The sequence below is a fragment of the Pleurodeles waltl genome, chromosome 1_2 (genome assembly GCF_031143425.1).
Source record: "Pleurodeles waltl isolate 20211129_DDA chromosome 1_2, aPleWal1.hap1.20221129, whole genome shotgun sequence".
NCBI classification, from domain to species: Eukaryota; Metazoa; Chordata; class Amphibia; order Caudata; family Salamandridae; genus Pleurodeles; species Pleurodeles waltl.
In genome coordinates this window covers 1310138303-1310155088 of record NC_090437.1, presented here as the reverse complement: position 1 = coordinate 1310155088, position 16786 = coordinate 1310138303, and positions in this window count along the sequence as shown.

Below are 16786 nucleotides of genomic sequence, written 5' to 3'. Positions count from 1 at the left end.
ATTTTGTGCAAGCAATTCCATTTTGTCCATGCTGCAGGTGCAGGGCAGTGCAAGTACAAAATATGTTTTTCTCTTCACCGTGCTGTAACATATTATGTGGGATGCAGACTACAGACGAGTTCACAAGCCTGAGAATGTCTTAGAGAAATGTACAGTTCTGCCTCAAAACAAGCATTTGGAGTGTGGCCGGCTCTTTTTTGTGTGTGTGTGTTGCCAGCGTTTGATTTCATAATAGATGGGAGGCTGTTCTAGAATGCTCTCATAGCTTGTTTAATGTGTAAACGACGGGGAGACTTTGAGCTAAGACAGGCACTCACCTGTGGAGCAGACGCACTGCCCAGGATCCCATTTGGGGAGGGTCTCCTGCCTTTGCTGTTTGAGGGTTCCTCCTGTTTGTGCTGGCAAGGATGATGGATTCAACCCCCTTGGTGATGCATTTTAAGTTTGATTATTTAGCTTAAACATATCAATGCTCTGTTGATGCACTACACATTTCTTTCTGTGAATGCTTAACTGCTTTGATTATTCTTATGTACACTCACGTTTTATTTCACTTGAATTATAAGCTAATTTATATATACTTGTGTGCTTTTATTTTACATGTGGGAAGTGCCTTAATAAATTCATTTTTTAGATAGAAGTACTGCATTCTTTTGGTATTATGTCCTCTTGGTTTGAGTAAGAGCAATACAAATTGGTGTCACTTGGAGGATATGAAGTAAAAGATTAAAAAGTGAAAATTGTTTGGCAAAAAGACAAATGCAGTTTCCCAGATGCCAAGTGAAATACTGAGTTGGTAAAAAGTTATTTACGATGTACTTGCCCACAAGTGGGCTTACTGGGCTGGTCTGAGTGAGAATTGGGATGCATATATAGCAGAAGCTGGGCAAGCAAAGGTATTAGTTTCTTCGCAGAAAGTGCCAGTAGAAAAAGGAGAAGAATTAACTATTTTAGGCCAGACAGGCTTATGTGCCTATCGGGAAATGCATAAGAAATGTATTCAGTTAGGACAGGAACGTGAACATATAGAAAATACTTACACAGTGTTATTATGTCAGAATAAAGTGTTGCAGGATAAACTGGAAACCTACCAATTTGTAGCTGAGAGAGCCGCAGTGAGTGTGGCTCAGTACACTCCTCTTCCCCTTTGAGAGAATGGGACTTCTTTGATCACTCTTTTTCATAGTGTGCAGACTTTGTTTTGCAGGAGCATCTGTTGATGGGAAGACGATTTGGAAGGTGAAATCAATGGAGGAGGAGTCTTGAAACGTAGTTAACATCCATTTACTACAATATTCAATACCCTGTTGTCGCTGTTTATCGAGCGCCACTCATTGAGATGATAGGTGAAACTTCCCCCCCACCGCAGTGGATGACAGATCTGGTGGAAGCGACATCTCATTGCTTGCCTGGTGTCTTTGATGCAGGTGTAGACTAACAAGTAGTATCTCATTCCCTCGTTGCTTTACGGGACTGCTATTGGGGTCTGAACTGTCTTTGCTGCTGCCTTGGGACCCAGTCAGAGGTTTGAACCTCCAGGGGCACCTATCGTAAGGCCTGTATCTTCTGCGGAAATCCTTATGTTTGTCCAGACCTTTGGCTTTGAGCGTGTCAAGCTTCGTCTTTATCTCGGCCATCTCATCGTCTGTGTGAGATCAAAATAAGGAGTTGCCTGAGAATGGGAGGTTCATAATCTGTTGTTATACATCAGGTTTTAGGCCCATCAGACGAAGCCATGATGAATGCCTCACACACATGCCATGAAAGTATCCATCGGCCGCAAGGTCTGCACCATCCACAGCTGCACTTATTATCTGGTTAGCTACTAAGCCCCCTTCTTGCAGGATCTCCTGAAAATCCTGACTATCCTCTATGGCTAGTTTCTCTGCAAATCTCAAGAGTGAGTCCCAGAGAGACCTTTTGTATCTACCCAGTAACGTTAATGCACTGGCGACTTTCATGATTGAGGCTGATGTGCCACATATCTTTCTACCCAAAGAATCAATGTGTTTACTTTCCTTATCCGGAGGTACAGATGAGAACGAAGCAATAGAGTTTGTCTTCTTGGCGGCAGCTAGGATGACCGAGTCCGGTCAACGGTCGGCTCTCAGAAATAAAGGGTCCTCTTCTGGGGCCTTATGTTTCTTCAAAATTCATGGTGGAGCCACTTTCAAAGATGCCAGAGTAAAGAAAATGTCCATGACCAGTTGGAGGAAACCTGGAACCAGAGGGAGCAACTGCCTTGAAGAGGCCCGTTGATGTAAAATTTTGAAAATGAATGAGGAAGTTGCAGTGGGTGGAGATATATCAATGTTTAACTTATTAGCCCCTCTGACCAGTACCTCATTAAAGGTGTTGATATCATCCACCGGGGATATCCTTGCTGGTGGAGCGTCCATTACAGTAGGGGAATAGTCCCTTGTTGATGATCTTGCTGTGGAAAGCCATGAGGGAGATCTGTGCACACAATGGCTTGATCTAGAGCAATGAGATCTCAGGGTAACTGAAGGGGATCTTGTCCTAGATCGGCGTCGGGACCTATTTCTTGTTCTCGATCTGTCCTTATGAGAGGTGTCAGCTGCTGTGGGGAACCTGGTCGTAGCTGGAGACCAAGGTGCTGTTTGATAAACATTGACCTCAATTTGAGGTGATGGTGTTCTTGGAAGAGACCTTGTAGGTGAGTATGTTTGTGAATACTCAGAGTCAGGACTGTGTGGAACCAGACCCCGTCGCAGGCTTTCTAGCCATCTTGGCGAAAGTTGAATAGGAGATGACCGTCTTCCCTGAGGTTGCAGGTGAAGCTCTCTTTTCTTGCCTTAGTGTGGACTTTACTGCAAGTGAAAGTCTGAGGTCTTGACGTCGAACGGCGTTAAATTGACCTTGACTGAGAATGTCTGTGCCTCGATGTCATGTGGTGTCTGGATGCCACCGACAGTGATGGAGTAGCAGAAGCCTGTCTCGATTTTGAACCACGTCCGATCGACATCAACGGGGATATTGAAGGCTGTCTCGACGTCAACATATGATGAGTGGTAACCACTGATGTTGTTTTTGCAGTCAGAACATGTCTCGACGTTGATGAGCTCTGCACCGCCCTCAACGGAGTCCGAGAGCGATGGTGGTGACTCGAAGTCGATTTGTGGTGTGCCATTGATGGATACTTGTCTGACCCTCACGTCAGTGACAAGTGTCGTTGATATCTTTCCTTGGACGTCGTACTCTCCGACGTTGTGCAAGTGTACACCGCCAAAGGTGTGGATTGTCTCGACGTCGGCCCTCGACGACGAGGGGTGCCGTCGTGGTTGCAGTTACTCTTGACATCGATACAGACACCCACAGGGAGACGGATCTTGCATGTTGTTTTTCTGTTTTCTCAATAGATCTGCTTTTGGAGACCTGTTTTTGAAGAGAGGTAGAAGCTGAAATAGTTTTCTCTTTTTCTTGCAGGCCATGAAGTCGTATTTTCTCTCTGTGTTTCAAAGTTTTTTCTGAAAGATTCTTTCATACAGGAAAAAAGGAAATTCCTGTCAGAAAATTAACTGGCCTCACTCTAGAAGGTGAAAACCAACGAGTGAAGCAGTAAAAAAAGGTTTTGAAATGAGTTATTTCTTGACAAAAAAGTCAGAAAATTGGAGCTCAATGCTCCAGGATCCTCACTGAAGCAGCCGGAAAAAAGAACTGACCTAACTGTCACCTCTGGGGCATGGTGGGATACTAGAGGGCCTGGAGGTCTTAAAGGTAGAGAGCCAGTTTTATTTGCTTTGCTATGTAAATTCGGATGCAGCTTTTTGGCTAGCAATGACTCTGTATTTCATTGCAATTTCTCTTCAATAAAGGATGCTTTTGCACTTAAAGCTTGAGTCTGGTTTGGTATTTATTAAAGAAAAACTTAACGAAAATTGGGCATTTATAGCCTTTGATATAGACTGCATAGATCTGTAAACACATGTATGTATGTGCATATATGCGCACACACACACACGTGTTTTAACATTCTAGATACAATTTTATGCTCTACATATACTTTTAATAAAGATTACATACATTCATATATATATATATATATATATATATATATATATATATATATATATATATAAACATTTTCATTTTTTAAATATATGCTATGGGGTCCCCACACATGGGAGGGAATATTCAGTGCTTATGACTTTGATGAGGATTCCCCTGGAAGAGGAGTAAATAGTAAAATTGCAACCTCTGATGGACTGCTTTACAATCCCAACAATAGACTGACCACTGTTTTTTTAGCAGAACTTCTGCCTTTAGCCATTATCAGTTTTAATAGATGGCTGCGCATGCTATTTTCACGTGCATTAATAAGAATTAAATTTCTATCAAAGTAGCCAAGCTTTTGACTAATGGAGCTTCTGGTCTTGATATTGGATGAAAGGGTGAGATGTGTCTTTTTTCCTGAAGACTGGTAGGTATGGATACTTGAAATAGCTGTTCACAGAGTTGGTCCAAGGAGGCAGGCATCAGGTACGGAACATGTCACCCCCTGCACACGATCTGAAAAAGAGAAGTATTTAAGGAGACACTGTTGATCTTAGTCCAGCAAAGGCTAGTTCTGCATTCAATACACTGATGCAGGAGAGGGCTTTCAGTGTCATAAGTGGTATGTGTTTGCACTAGGAGTCAGTACAAAGGTCTCACAACAAGGGCAAATAGATGTTAAAGACAGCTAACGTTATTCTAACTTTACTGCCTATTACAGAGAATGTGAGAATATTTCACAAACCTAGAGGCAATACATAGAACTTAATTAAAAAAAGTTGCTAAATTGAAAGTATAGTATTGCTAAAATCGAAAACCACCACTGGCAAAGGCAGCAGGTCTGGTGATGGTGCCAGCCTTCCGACCTTGTCAATATATGTTTCGTTTTGCTATGTTTTTGTAAATCTTTATGTTGAGAAGCTGCTGGGCCATCGCCAATATTACAAGAAACTGGTTAACGCAAAAGTATTGTTTGGTCTCAAAAAGCGTTTGCTGCTAGTAGTCTCTGGAACTCAAGGGAACTTCTTGGTAAGCAGATATGCTCATTGTGAAGGAGCAAAATGTTATCACTCGCCAATGACTGAAGTGGGCAGACTCGTTACCCCATGCTCTATATTGTAGTCGGTGGAAGAAAATAATAATGACACAACAAAAGACCAATCAATTAGGAGGGCTGGCTGAAATCCCTTGTAAGGAAGTGTATTAAAATCAAAAGGTCTTATCTATCACTAGAACTGAAAATGGAAAAGTAAAGACCAAAATCCTGTAATATACAATTCACAGCACAGTAGCTAGAGAGCTAAGAGTAGGAAAGTCAGAAGTTTCATAAAAGATTGTATTATTTTATTAAAGGAGTCCCCAGACAGTGATGCTGGCTCTTCTGTTGATATAGGTGATGGCCATGGTGACAATGGTTTAGTCTGAATAAATCTTCAAAAAAGAAAAGGGATCGGAGGCTTAATGGTCCAGTGTATACCCTCCAGTGAATATAGTTATACAATACAATACACTGTTCCAAGAAAGATAAAGAAAGAGAAAACTAGGGAGTCCTAATTAATAGGAGCAAGAGTCATCACACACCCTATTAGGTGTCATGCTTCATCATCGGACGGCTCCTCGTCAGACCGGCGCTGCAATGTCTGACGGGCTCCCCCCAACGGGGGGGCTCTTTGCCAGAGATCTTTTTATCGATGATGCCACAGAACCAATTATGGGTCTGAAGAGAGAGAAGAGAGATCAAAGTAGAAAATAAAATTGGCTCAGAACCCTCACTAAATATTCATTTATTCATTGATGTTGGGTGGTGGCCAAGATTAAAAATAACAAGTGAGTGAGATAGAGATAATGCTCAAACACTCACTAGAAAATTGATAAAGCGTAGAGGAAGTCAGTAATTACCAGACATTCCTCAAGATGAGGTCAACATGTTTCACGTCTCTTTTGGTCCACAAGGATCCTATGGCGCTTCTTCAGGACCTAGTATATCATTAAACTTCTCCAATAAAAAAACAAAAAATATAGACTCCTGCACTCTGATGCTCACAGTCAAGACGTCAACAGTCACTTACACGAGTTCACTTTAACCCGGACTTGCTGTTCCTATTAGTCACCCATCCCAAATCGAGAACGGGCTTCATGGGATCACGCAGGCTTGTTGCCAGGTTTACAACAACTTTGATGTCAACCGGTGTTGGATATGGCACCTACCCCTGGCTGCGCTCCCGAACGTATGAAGCATGACACTTAGTCTGAATAAAGTCAGGCTATCCATTTATCCAGCAGCAGTGATGCCAATAAGTACATCACGTTGAATGTTATACACTTGATTGTTTTTTTAGTTTCTTAGTAACAGTAATAAAAAGTTATAAATCACTTAGAGTCCTTCACTGTTTGTAAATTTACATTTTCAGACAACGGTTTCATCCTTTTTGTTAAAACCCACTCCGTCGTACTATGGGCGACTTATGAAATTCAAATTTTATTTTTAAAAATGCACAAGTGGCTCACTATGGTCCCAGAAATTAAAAGCACCACAGGTAGGGTCGAGGGTGGTAGGGACGGCGAGGTGACATACGCAAGTGGAAGGGTGTGCCAGCTCATAAATAGATCCTGCATAGACCCAGCTGGGAATACTCTATCGTACCATCACCATCCAGGCCATACTGCATGGGATCTGAGCCACAGAGAAAGCAAGATACTAACCCTTGCCCTGAGCAAGTGTAGCGACGTGGCATGGCTGCCAGCCAACAGGAGACAATGTTTGCCAACCCTCGAAGCTGGGGGAAACAAAAGTGCAGGGTTAAGCATGCTCAAAAAGTAGCACAACATGGGGCTTTGCAGGATGAAGTGGAGGGCACAAGGCGCAGAAATGCCGGATTAAGGAGACAGAATTTGCTTGGTTGGCAAAACAGCTGTGAACTGGAGCCTGAAAGCTCCACTGCCATGCAATGTTTCCAATCTTTTGCAAGTGTTTTAAGCGGGACTAAATGCCCGGCACCTCTGATCCCCATCCTCAATATTAGTAAACAATCTCAAATGTCTGTTTCATTCGGTCTCTTCTTTCCTAGCTAGACCCCAATATATAATCACATACGTGCAAAATCGTTGCAGTTTACTCCAGAACTACAATTCAGATGAAATTCAAGAGATCATTGGGGCCATTGTCCTACCCTTTAGGTTAAGCAGTAAAACATCCTAAGCATTTGAACCAGTATTGATTTTATTCTTAGAAAAGCGGCTTCGGATAAAATACAAATTTTAAGGAGTTTTTTAAAATTGTGAATGGCCCTTTTCACTCCCGAACAGTTCCGGAAATCAGTACACTACCTTCTGAGATAATGTTGGTTGTCACCAGTCTTTGTTCTTCAGTCACCCAATGCGTTCATTCCCTTAATTCAGTGCTTTAAATGTGCAGGTACTGTCCGGTACTGAGTACCTGCACTTCTTTAATTTGAAAGGGCGAGTACCTGCACTTCTCAGCACTGTTGCAATGCATTACAATGCACGAGTACTGACACTTCTCAGGAGCAGGCAGGTACTCTAAATAGAGAGTACCTGCACTTCTATATTTCGATTTGAAACACTTTCAGTGCTTAATTTGCGCCGGTGTTGCCCAGCATCGGCACCTATTTTACAGGGGTGATACTATAACGTTTTTTCACGTGGGCTGTGGTGATGTAGATAATTTTGCAAAAATAAAATGCACGCAGCTGTATTTCCCCCCCCCCCAATCATCTTCCCAGCCATTCATCACTACACTTTGCCAGAGCCTACCATGGATAATTATACCTAGTGGCTGTCTCACTGAACACCGTATATCACCAGCTAAGCTGGCACTAGCCCTGTGTCCTCAGTGCCCCACAGAAGCTAAAATCACCACCTGCTGCCAAGAGATAAAAAGTTGGGTTGGGGAAGGCGAACGAATGTCAGTGAGAATTCTTTCTCCAATTAGAAATAATGCATGATATTTATACCTCCTGTTACCCCGCCGGTAGGATCACAAGTGCCATTGCGACACCCGCTCTCTGCCTGTCATACCCACTTGGCACTCTGCAGACAGGTGCTGAGCTGGATGGGAGAGTTGGGATCGACTTCAGTCTGAAAATGCCAAGTGTCTCTCTTTCTGCCTCGCCACGACCGGGACTCGTTCAAGAGGCTGGCAGGTAGGGATGCTCCAGCGCAGCATGTGCGCACCACTCATCCTAGGCTCCCTAGCCTCCTTTAATAGTACAGTGATCGGCTACAATCTCAACAAAGTACAAGTGACGGCAGAGAAGCAAAACATGTAGAAGCACGCCATCCTTTTCTATGCACTAAACAAGTGTGACTCAACTGCGTGACTACAGATGCTTCATCAGAGAAGTATGCATTGGTGGGGTCATCTGGGCGCTGCAGGGCCGAGGCCTAAAACATAATTCAGCAACGTATAAAAACACACATTTAGGGAGCATTGTTGTACAGGTTCTGTACCCTAATTCACTGTCTCGCAAATCCAGATCCTGCAAGCTACCTCTCCCCAGACTTCAGCAACAGGACTTAAAGTTCTTAAAGGCTTGTGCAGCTGTATTAACTTATAATACATACCTTGTAAACTCCACCCCCTCTCTTGTATACTGTATAGGGTGACCAGCTGGCTCCTTCTTACCAGGACAACAGTTTCACATTCCTGGACTTGGTTTTTTACATGTCATTGCTATCAGCTGTGTTTGTCTAAGTGTCACAATTAAATAAAAAAATAAAATAAAAAATAAAAACTACAGTTGCCGGAATGCACTAATATGTCAAAGTCCATGAATGGAAAAGTAGTGTCCCAGTGACACTGAAACATCTGGTCACCACATTCCTGTCATTTTCCATCCCTACAGATTCCTGCAACTACTGTACATTCTTTTATTTAATAACCATCCCAAGGTCATGTAACAATTCTCCCTTCCTTTAGGACACTAAACTGCTTTCCTCATTGCCTTGGGCTCCTGTAGCTCTCCCTCATTACAGGCTTTTGCTGTTTTCGGCAAGGTCTGTGATCCTGTTGTGCCCTTCAGACTCCTACAAAATAGACTTCCTTCTGACTCCTGCGAACCCCTTCCTTCATGTACTGAAGCATTCCTTACCTCCATTCACGGTAAGCGTCACTAAACTAATACAATATTATAAAAGAGACTTTCTGACACTAACAGTTTTTCACTTGTCACTTATACTGTGTTTTGGTGAACCATAAGTAAAATGGCAAAAGTGTAACTTCAAGTTCTTGGATGCTTTGTCCTCTCAGATAAAATGAGACCTGATCAGTTACCCTAATAGTGAGGGACAGTGTGCACAGTTTTACTTGAGTCCCCTCCTCCCTGTTGGTTACTGGATGTTTCCACCTCCTCCCTTCAGGACATGGTACACTATAGATAAGTAACTGAACTCCAACATCCCTATTCACTAGTGTCTGAGGTCGGCTGCCTCAGGCAGCTTCCTGGTCTGCTTAATTTTAATAAAAAAGAAGCAAGGCAGGGAGAGCCAAACGTCAAGCCCCACAGTGTCATCAAGGCTCCCATTTCCAGTGCTTTGTGTGAGCAGGTAGTTGCAGGAGGTGGTCACCAGTACACATTTCTCATTTTTAGTGACTGGAACAGAAGTCAGCGAGAGAGAAAGCAGAAAAGGGGTAAATAAGGAGGAAAAGAAAGAGTGGAAAAGAGGGGCAAAGGAAGAGAGCAGGGGTGAAAAAAAACTTGCAAAAGTGAGATAAAGGAGAAGGGAGTGTCTGGTGGTAGCTGAATCAAATGTCAACCCCGCATTCAACAGCGCTGGTGAAAAGGCGACACTTTGAACCCCAGCACTTATTTTTTTGTTGTTGAATTTTTTTACAAATTAAGTGTATTTCCACGAAAGAGTGAGAAGTCAGTATGTGCGTTATACAATTTGTCTTCCACTAAACAATACACGTGCTGGTTAACGTACGTTTGAACAATGACAGTAACATTTTAACCCTTAACTCTTAAGCAGGACCAGGTATCTTTGATATTTAATAATAATGACTCATTCCACCCACCATCTTCTAGCAAAACACAAATAGCCAATGCCCACAAATATCTAATATTCACTCTTGCCTTAAACCACCAACACAGATCTATCCAGCTTCCACAAACCTGTGTAACATTTACTTCTGATGATACCACTCTCCATGCATACCCAAAACACATATAACCAACTTGCACAAGCATCTATAACATTTACTTCAGACTGGTGGAACTCACCCTCCTCTGTCAAAACTCCTTCTTATCCCAAAACTCCTTAAGAATCCCACCGAAACTCCCCTCAGTACACATAGAACCACCTCTGCCAAACTTCAGTAGCACTTCCTCCTAACTCACTCTCTTCTCTTAAAAACAAGTACAGTATTCAGCTGAGTAATACACGTAGCCTTCCAGTTCCAAAACACATATAACGGACTTACAGAACTCTAGCATTTGCTGCTGACATTACCCACTCTCCTCTTCCGAAAGGCATAAAATCAACTATTACTAAACTCTTTAACATTACTACCTGTCAGATAATACCCATACACTCCCAAAACACATGTAAACCCCACACACTCTGTAACATTGACTACTGTATTAAAATGTAATCTCACAACACTTAGCCAGCTCCTAAAAACCACTGTAACATTCCTCTTCCAAATCCATACAACCAACTCCTACATTTACCCTTTACTGACAACACCCATCCTTTTTTCTTAAACACACGTGACAAACTTCCAAAGTCTCATTATTGCATACTTCTGACCAACTGTTACCAATGAGCTTCCCCAACACATGCAACCAATTATCAAAACCTCATCAACATTTAGTCCTGACTTACTTCATGTACTCTTCTCTCTCAAACACCCATGAGCCTATATTTCCAGTTAATATGTTCCAGTTCCCGAGTCCTGATCAGAGATGTCAAGTCGAATTCAAACGCACATGGACCAATCCATTAAAGCTGAAGAAGTGTCAGAAACTGGTTGATGGCTAGGTTTTGAGTAGATTCCCGATTCTTTAAGGATCACATTGGATTCAAAGAGTACTTCAGGAAATCTAGAACATTTGCAGAATCTGGAACATTTTGGCTGCATAAATGTAACACATGTATTTGTACACATAACTGACTCCCTATAAGAGCACTCTGATGTTGCATTATTTTTCTTACTTATGTATCTTCCAATGTTTCATCCCTGGTTCATAATGGAAACAAAGATAGCTGTTATTAGTTTGTACTGCAAAACTTTCTGCAAAAAACATTTGCTCCCCTCTCTTGCAGGAAGCTGGCTCTTTATGTGATATATCAAAATGAGATATATCGTGCAAAAAGTCCAGGGGTTCCCTTACTAGTGGACAGAGGCTTGCTCTAGCAATCCCAATGTGCTCTTTTAGGGGGTAGTGTGGTCGAGCAGCCTTAGGCTTATCAGAGGCAAGTGTTAAACATCTGCAAATACACACACAGTCAATAAATGAGACACATGACTCAATGAGGTGATGGACACCAATTTACAAAAATTACAAGTATCTTTATATATGTTTTGGCACCAGAATCAGTACGATCAGTTAAGTACGATTTGCAAGAAAAATCTTTACAGTTTAGGACAGTCGATTCAGTGCAATTCTTGAAAGCTGCAAAACAAATACGGCAACCAGGTAAAGTATAGCGACTTACGAGACCAATCTCATGGACTTAAGGTAAGTATTGGCCAGGCGGCACTAGGGAGGCCGGGTGCAGGGGTGTGGTACAGCATTGGGTGCCCAGTGTTAGTCAGTGGGGATCTGTCTGATCGAAAAGAGGCTGCAGGTTAGGACTGGGGATCCAGTCAGGGTGAAACACCGAGTGGACTCAGTTCTTGCGATGCTCGGGGATGTAGGGACACCAGTGGTCCTCTTCTCCTCAGTCCTGGGCGTCCGGGTGCAGAGGATTCTTGGACCGTCAGGTTTCCATCACCGGTGGCAGTGGAGCGGGCCATATGAACATGCTGCAGGCATGGGCTGGGGGACCAGTCCGGCTGAACCAGCAAGAAGGCTCTAGTTTCAAAAGCCTTGGGGACGCCAGGGAACCAGCGGCCCTCTTCTCCTCGGTCCGGGGCATCCGAGTGCAGAGGACTGTCGGGTTGGTGTCACCGGAGGCGGTAAAGGGGGGCCTGCACAAAGAGGCTGCAGGCGTCGTTGTGAAGGTTGCAGTGGGGAAGCCCACAATGGACTTGGTCTCTGGAGAGACTGGGGACCACGCTGGCACCATTGGCCTACTTCAACTCGGGCTGGGCACAGGTGTAGTGGTGCTGTCCGCCGTCAGGTTTTGGTCGGTCCGGAGTTCTATTCAGGGTTGCTTGGGTGAATGTAAAGATGCAGAGAAGCAGCTCTACTGCTCCATGGGAGTTCCTGGTGCTGGGGTGAAGGCTGGCAGTCTTCCCGGGCTTTTGTAAGTGTCAGCAGCTAGAGGACGAGGCGTCTTTCTCGCAATTGTTGAAGTCAGCAGCCAGGCTGGCAGAGTTGGCGCCAAGTGAGTCACTAAACTTCAGTTCTTGCCTTTTGCGACTCTGGAGTGTCCTTCTTCTTTAGGTCATCAGGAATCTGATTTCCTGGTGCCAAGGGCTCCCCTAAATACTCAATTTAGGGGCCTTTAGGGGATTGAAAGGCAGTAGGCACTGGGCTACTTATCCCTGGGGTCACTATACACCTATATGACCACTTACTGTGGGAAGTAGGCATAACCCTGTCACAGAGTTCCTAAATCTGCCAACACTAAGATGTCAGATTTCTAAATGTTGTGTCCACATCAGGCTGTGCACCTTAGGGATGGGACTGACCCGAGGGGTGGACACACCTCTCTGAATACCAACTTTTCCACCTGTCCAGGTGTCAAATGGGCCCTGGGGCAGGGAGGTCAGCCTCTCCTTTGAAAGAAGCCAGATCGGCACACTAAGGGCAGTGGGCTTCTTTGAAGCCCCCTGCCTTGGAATGCAGATTTGCAGATCATCCTGTTGGGTGGGGTGTGTTAACACCTTTCCCAGAGCAGGCTTTGCTTTTGACCGCCAGAGAGCAAAAGCTCTCACCCTTGGGGTCAGAATCGTGTCTGGTGGTGGCAGGCTGGCTAAAACTATTCCGTCCGTACATTGGTAGTTTTTCAGGGGGCACCTCTGGGTGCATGTATTAATACATTCATCACTGGCATCAGTGAGGGTTTAATAATACGAGTTGTTTGATACTTAACATTCTTATTATCAGTGAAGCCATCATATAGTTTGGGAATTTTTAGTGACCAGTGTCCAGCACTAGTACTTTAAATGGATTCCCTGTACACTCACTATGTCTAAGAATCGACAAAGACATAGCAGGGGTATATCTGCTCTTACAGATATGTCCTCACATGTAATATAATGCTGCCTTAGGGCCTGCAATGGCGGTCTGCTAGTGCTAGGCGAGGGGTCCCTGAGGGTGGCACAATACATGCTGCAGCCCTTGGAGAGCCTCTCTGGTACCCATGCCCTAGGTACCAGGGGTACTGTTTACTAGGGATTTATAGGGGCCAAAGGTATTGCCAGTTGGGGAGCAACTGCACAATTTTAGGGAACGCAGACCTGGATAGCAGGAACCCAGTGCGCTTTCAATCAAAAATGCATCATGTAGCAGCAAAAAGTGGGAGTGACCATGTCAAAAAGGGGCACCTTCCTACATCTCTATAATACAGTGAGCAAATCATTGTAATATATATGCTTTGTTTTCTACACCAGTGCAAAGTTTCTGGAACACGGCCCCAGAATTTTACATTCTGCAGACCTTAAATGGCAAATAGCATATATATATATATATATATATATATATATATATCTCTGTATATATATATATATATATATATATATATATATATATATATATATATTTCTTTTTTTTTTAGAAAGAATGCGTTGAACAGGGAGCTGAGCTGCCTTGAATTGTGTTGGCAGCAGGTATAGATTCATAGAGAGTGAGGCATCAAAACAGGTGAAAAAACTCTTTTTAAAGGAGTTGGAGATGATCGGTGATGGAAATCTGCAAGTCCGTTTGAGATTGTGGGGTGAGCAAAACCTTCAATTTGTCTGAAAAAATGTTTAAGTTTAGAAACATTCCAGAAGCTGTAGGTTAAAGTTCTTGCTATGTAGGCCCTCATGTTTAGTTTGGTGGACTACTGTCCACCATATTTAGTGAAATCTGCCGGCCTGGCAGAGATTAATGTGCCTTCAGAGGAGCTGCTGCCACGGCAACTCCTCTGAAGGCACTAAATCTTTTTTGTTTTATAAAACCAAGTTCCAAATGTGGGAGTTTGTTTTTGTACAACAAAATACTAATGAACCTGACACCCTTGGAGTTTTCTCCTGTAGTGTGGGAGTCATTTTCCTTTTTTTCTATTCTGGGCGACCAGGTGGTACCCAACAGACAAGAAAATGCAACAGACCATCCAACAGTAATAAGGTGTACTCTCTTGTGTACTTACACTGATGGCCCCAAGTCTGTTGGGCTGTTGATGTCAGCTTCCTGCCAACAAAGCCAGCAGTGGGCAGCGTCGGCAGAAACATACTGGCCACCCCCCCCGACTCTAAGAAGAGTGGACAGACCGTCAGTTTAGGTGGATGCTGATACATTTACACCAACTTCCCAAAGTCTTTTGGACTCTCTGTGCTAAGTGCCCGACAACAGAGTCCGCAGGGGCATGTTGGCAGAAAACTATCCATCCCCCCAATTCTAAAAAGAGTGACTGGACCATCAGCAAGGCAGGAGCTTAGCTACCAACAGTGCAGCAGGTGCAGTGGCACTGGTGAATAAGGGACCCAATGATCTCCAATTATAATTGTCTTTTCCTATCTAATCAGCGGCTAGGTGGTCCCATTTTCTTTTCTTGCATGAGGGCTCGGGGCACTTTTGCTATGCCGTTGTAAGTCTCACAAGCAGCACTCCATGAGGCGTTCCATCCCTTGCTCTCCCAGTGTACTCCACGCATCGGCCTCCCTCACATGGTGGTCACTATGTGTCTCACTCACCCTCTTGCAAGTCTCAGACTCCTACAAATATTGTCCACCACGAGTCTGACTGATTCACAAAGTGCAGACTATGAGTATCACTTTCCCTCACAAAGTGTGCGGCGAGTCAATCAATGAATCAGGATTTGTAAAGCACATTTATTCACTCGACAGGGTATCCAGGCGCTTGCAGGTCATGGAGGTTCATTCGAACAGCCAGTCTTGAGGGCCCTTTGGAATTCCGGAAGTGAGGTGAAGGTCTGGAGTTCTGTGGGGAGGCTGCACAAAAAACTGGGGAAAAGCAAGGAAAAAATCAGTGGAAACAAGGGAATAGCAAGGAGAAAGCACACAAAAAATGGGGGGAAAGCAAGGAGAAAGCTGTGAAAACGAGGAAAAAGCAAGGAGAAGGCACACAAAAAACGGGTGAAAAAACAAGGAGAAAACAGTGAGAACGAGGGAAAAGTAAGGAGAATGCACTGAAAAAAGGGGGGAAAAGCATAGAAAAGACAGGAGCAAGAGCGATGGAGCAGCACAGTAAGAAATGGGCCTGGGACCTTCTCGGTCAGTCCCTCATCACTGCAGAACAAGTCCTATTTGCTCACACCACACACTGTATATATTTTAAATTCCCTCATGCCTGTATATGCCCTAGATCTCCCACCACGCACAGAACACACCTCGTAGCTCACTCCTGGTGGCACTAGATACCCCATAAGTCTCAATCTCTCATACAGTGCACACAGAAGACCTGATTCACAAAGATAAACCTATACTTTTGTGTTACGTTTACAACTATTTGCTATTCACAAAAACGTTTACCTTTGTGAAACAGGCCCAGAAGGTCTCATACCCTGTGCAAAATCAACAGACAATGAACATAACTCCCCTCTCAGTTCTTGTACCATGTCCTTTTCAGATTTATGTGTTGGAGATTTACGACAGACACAGTAGAATAGCAATGTTTAGCACAGTGAGTACATTTTCATTGTTTGGACCTGCAAGGACTGCTTCCTTAATCCGTAGCACACATGCAGCACAGGTGTTTGTACATATGGAGGCACAGTCACACATACTGTAGTGTTGTGTTGTTTATCACCCACTGTTTAATACATATGGTTTCTTTTAGATGCACTTTAGCTATAGAAATTGTACTTCACAGCACGTCTGCTTACTAAGGATAAGCATGTAACCATATGCACTCAATATCATTATCACCTCGTCTGTATTCCTTGCTGTTTTCCCCATTTCCACACCATAGATCAGCCTTTCATACCTTTCGCTTCCAGTGGCACAAGCTCCCATGGGGGGGACAAACCAATCGCGGCAAGGGGCGAGAGAACAGGGTTTTCACCTTCCTTCATGATTGAACGCAAGCAGTAAGCAGCCGCAGAGCAGGAGCAACAAGAAATACATAAGGACTGCACAAAAAGCCCATTCGCCTTCCGCTAAGCTAAAGCCAAAAGGGAGCACACGGGGACAGCCCACAAAGGGACGCGACCCAGAGTGAAGGGGCAAACAGCTAGACAAAAGAACTCGCAGCCAGGGACAGCCCCAACGGGTGTGATGCAACCCGGCTATCCAACATAGGAAAACGCAGACCCACCGCACAAAAGAAGCCAGAAAGAGCTGGCCTAAGACAACCAGGAAAAACAGAACACAACCTAGCGAGGGGTAAGGCAGCTCAATAGGAGAGGCCTAGAGCGGTGGCAGCAGCCAAAAAGGGAGCAGTGACAGCCAGGTCAGGAAAAACGGCCCATCTGCTTT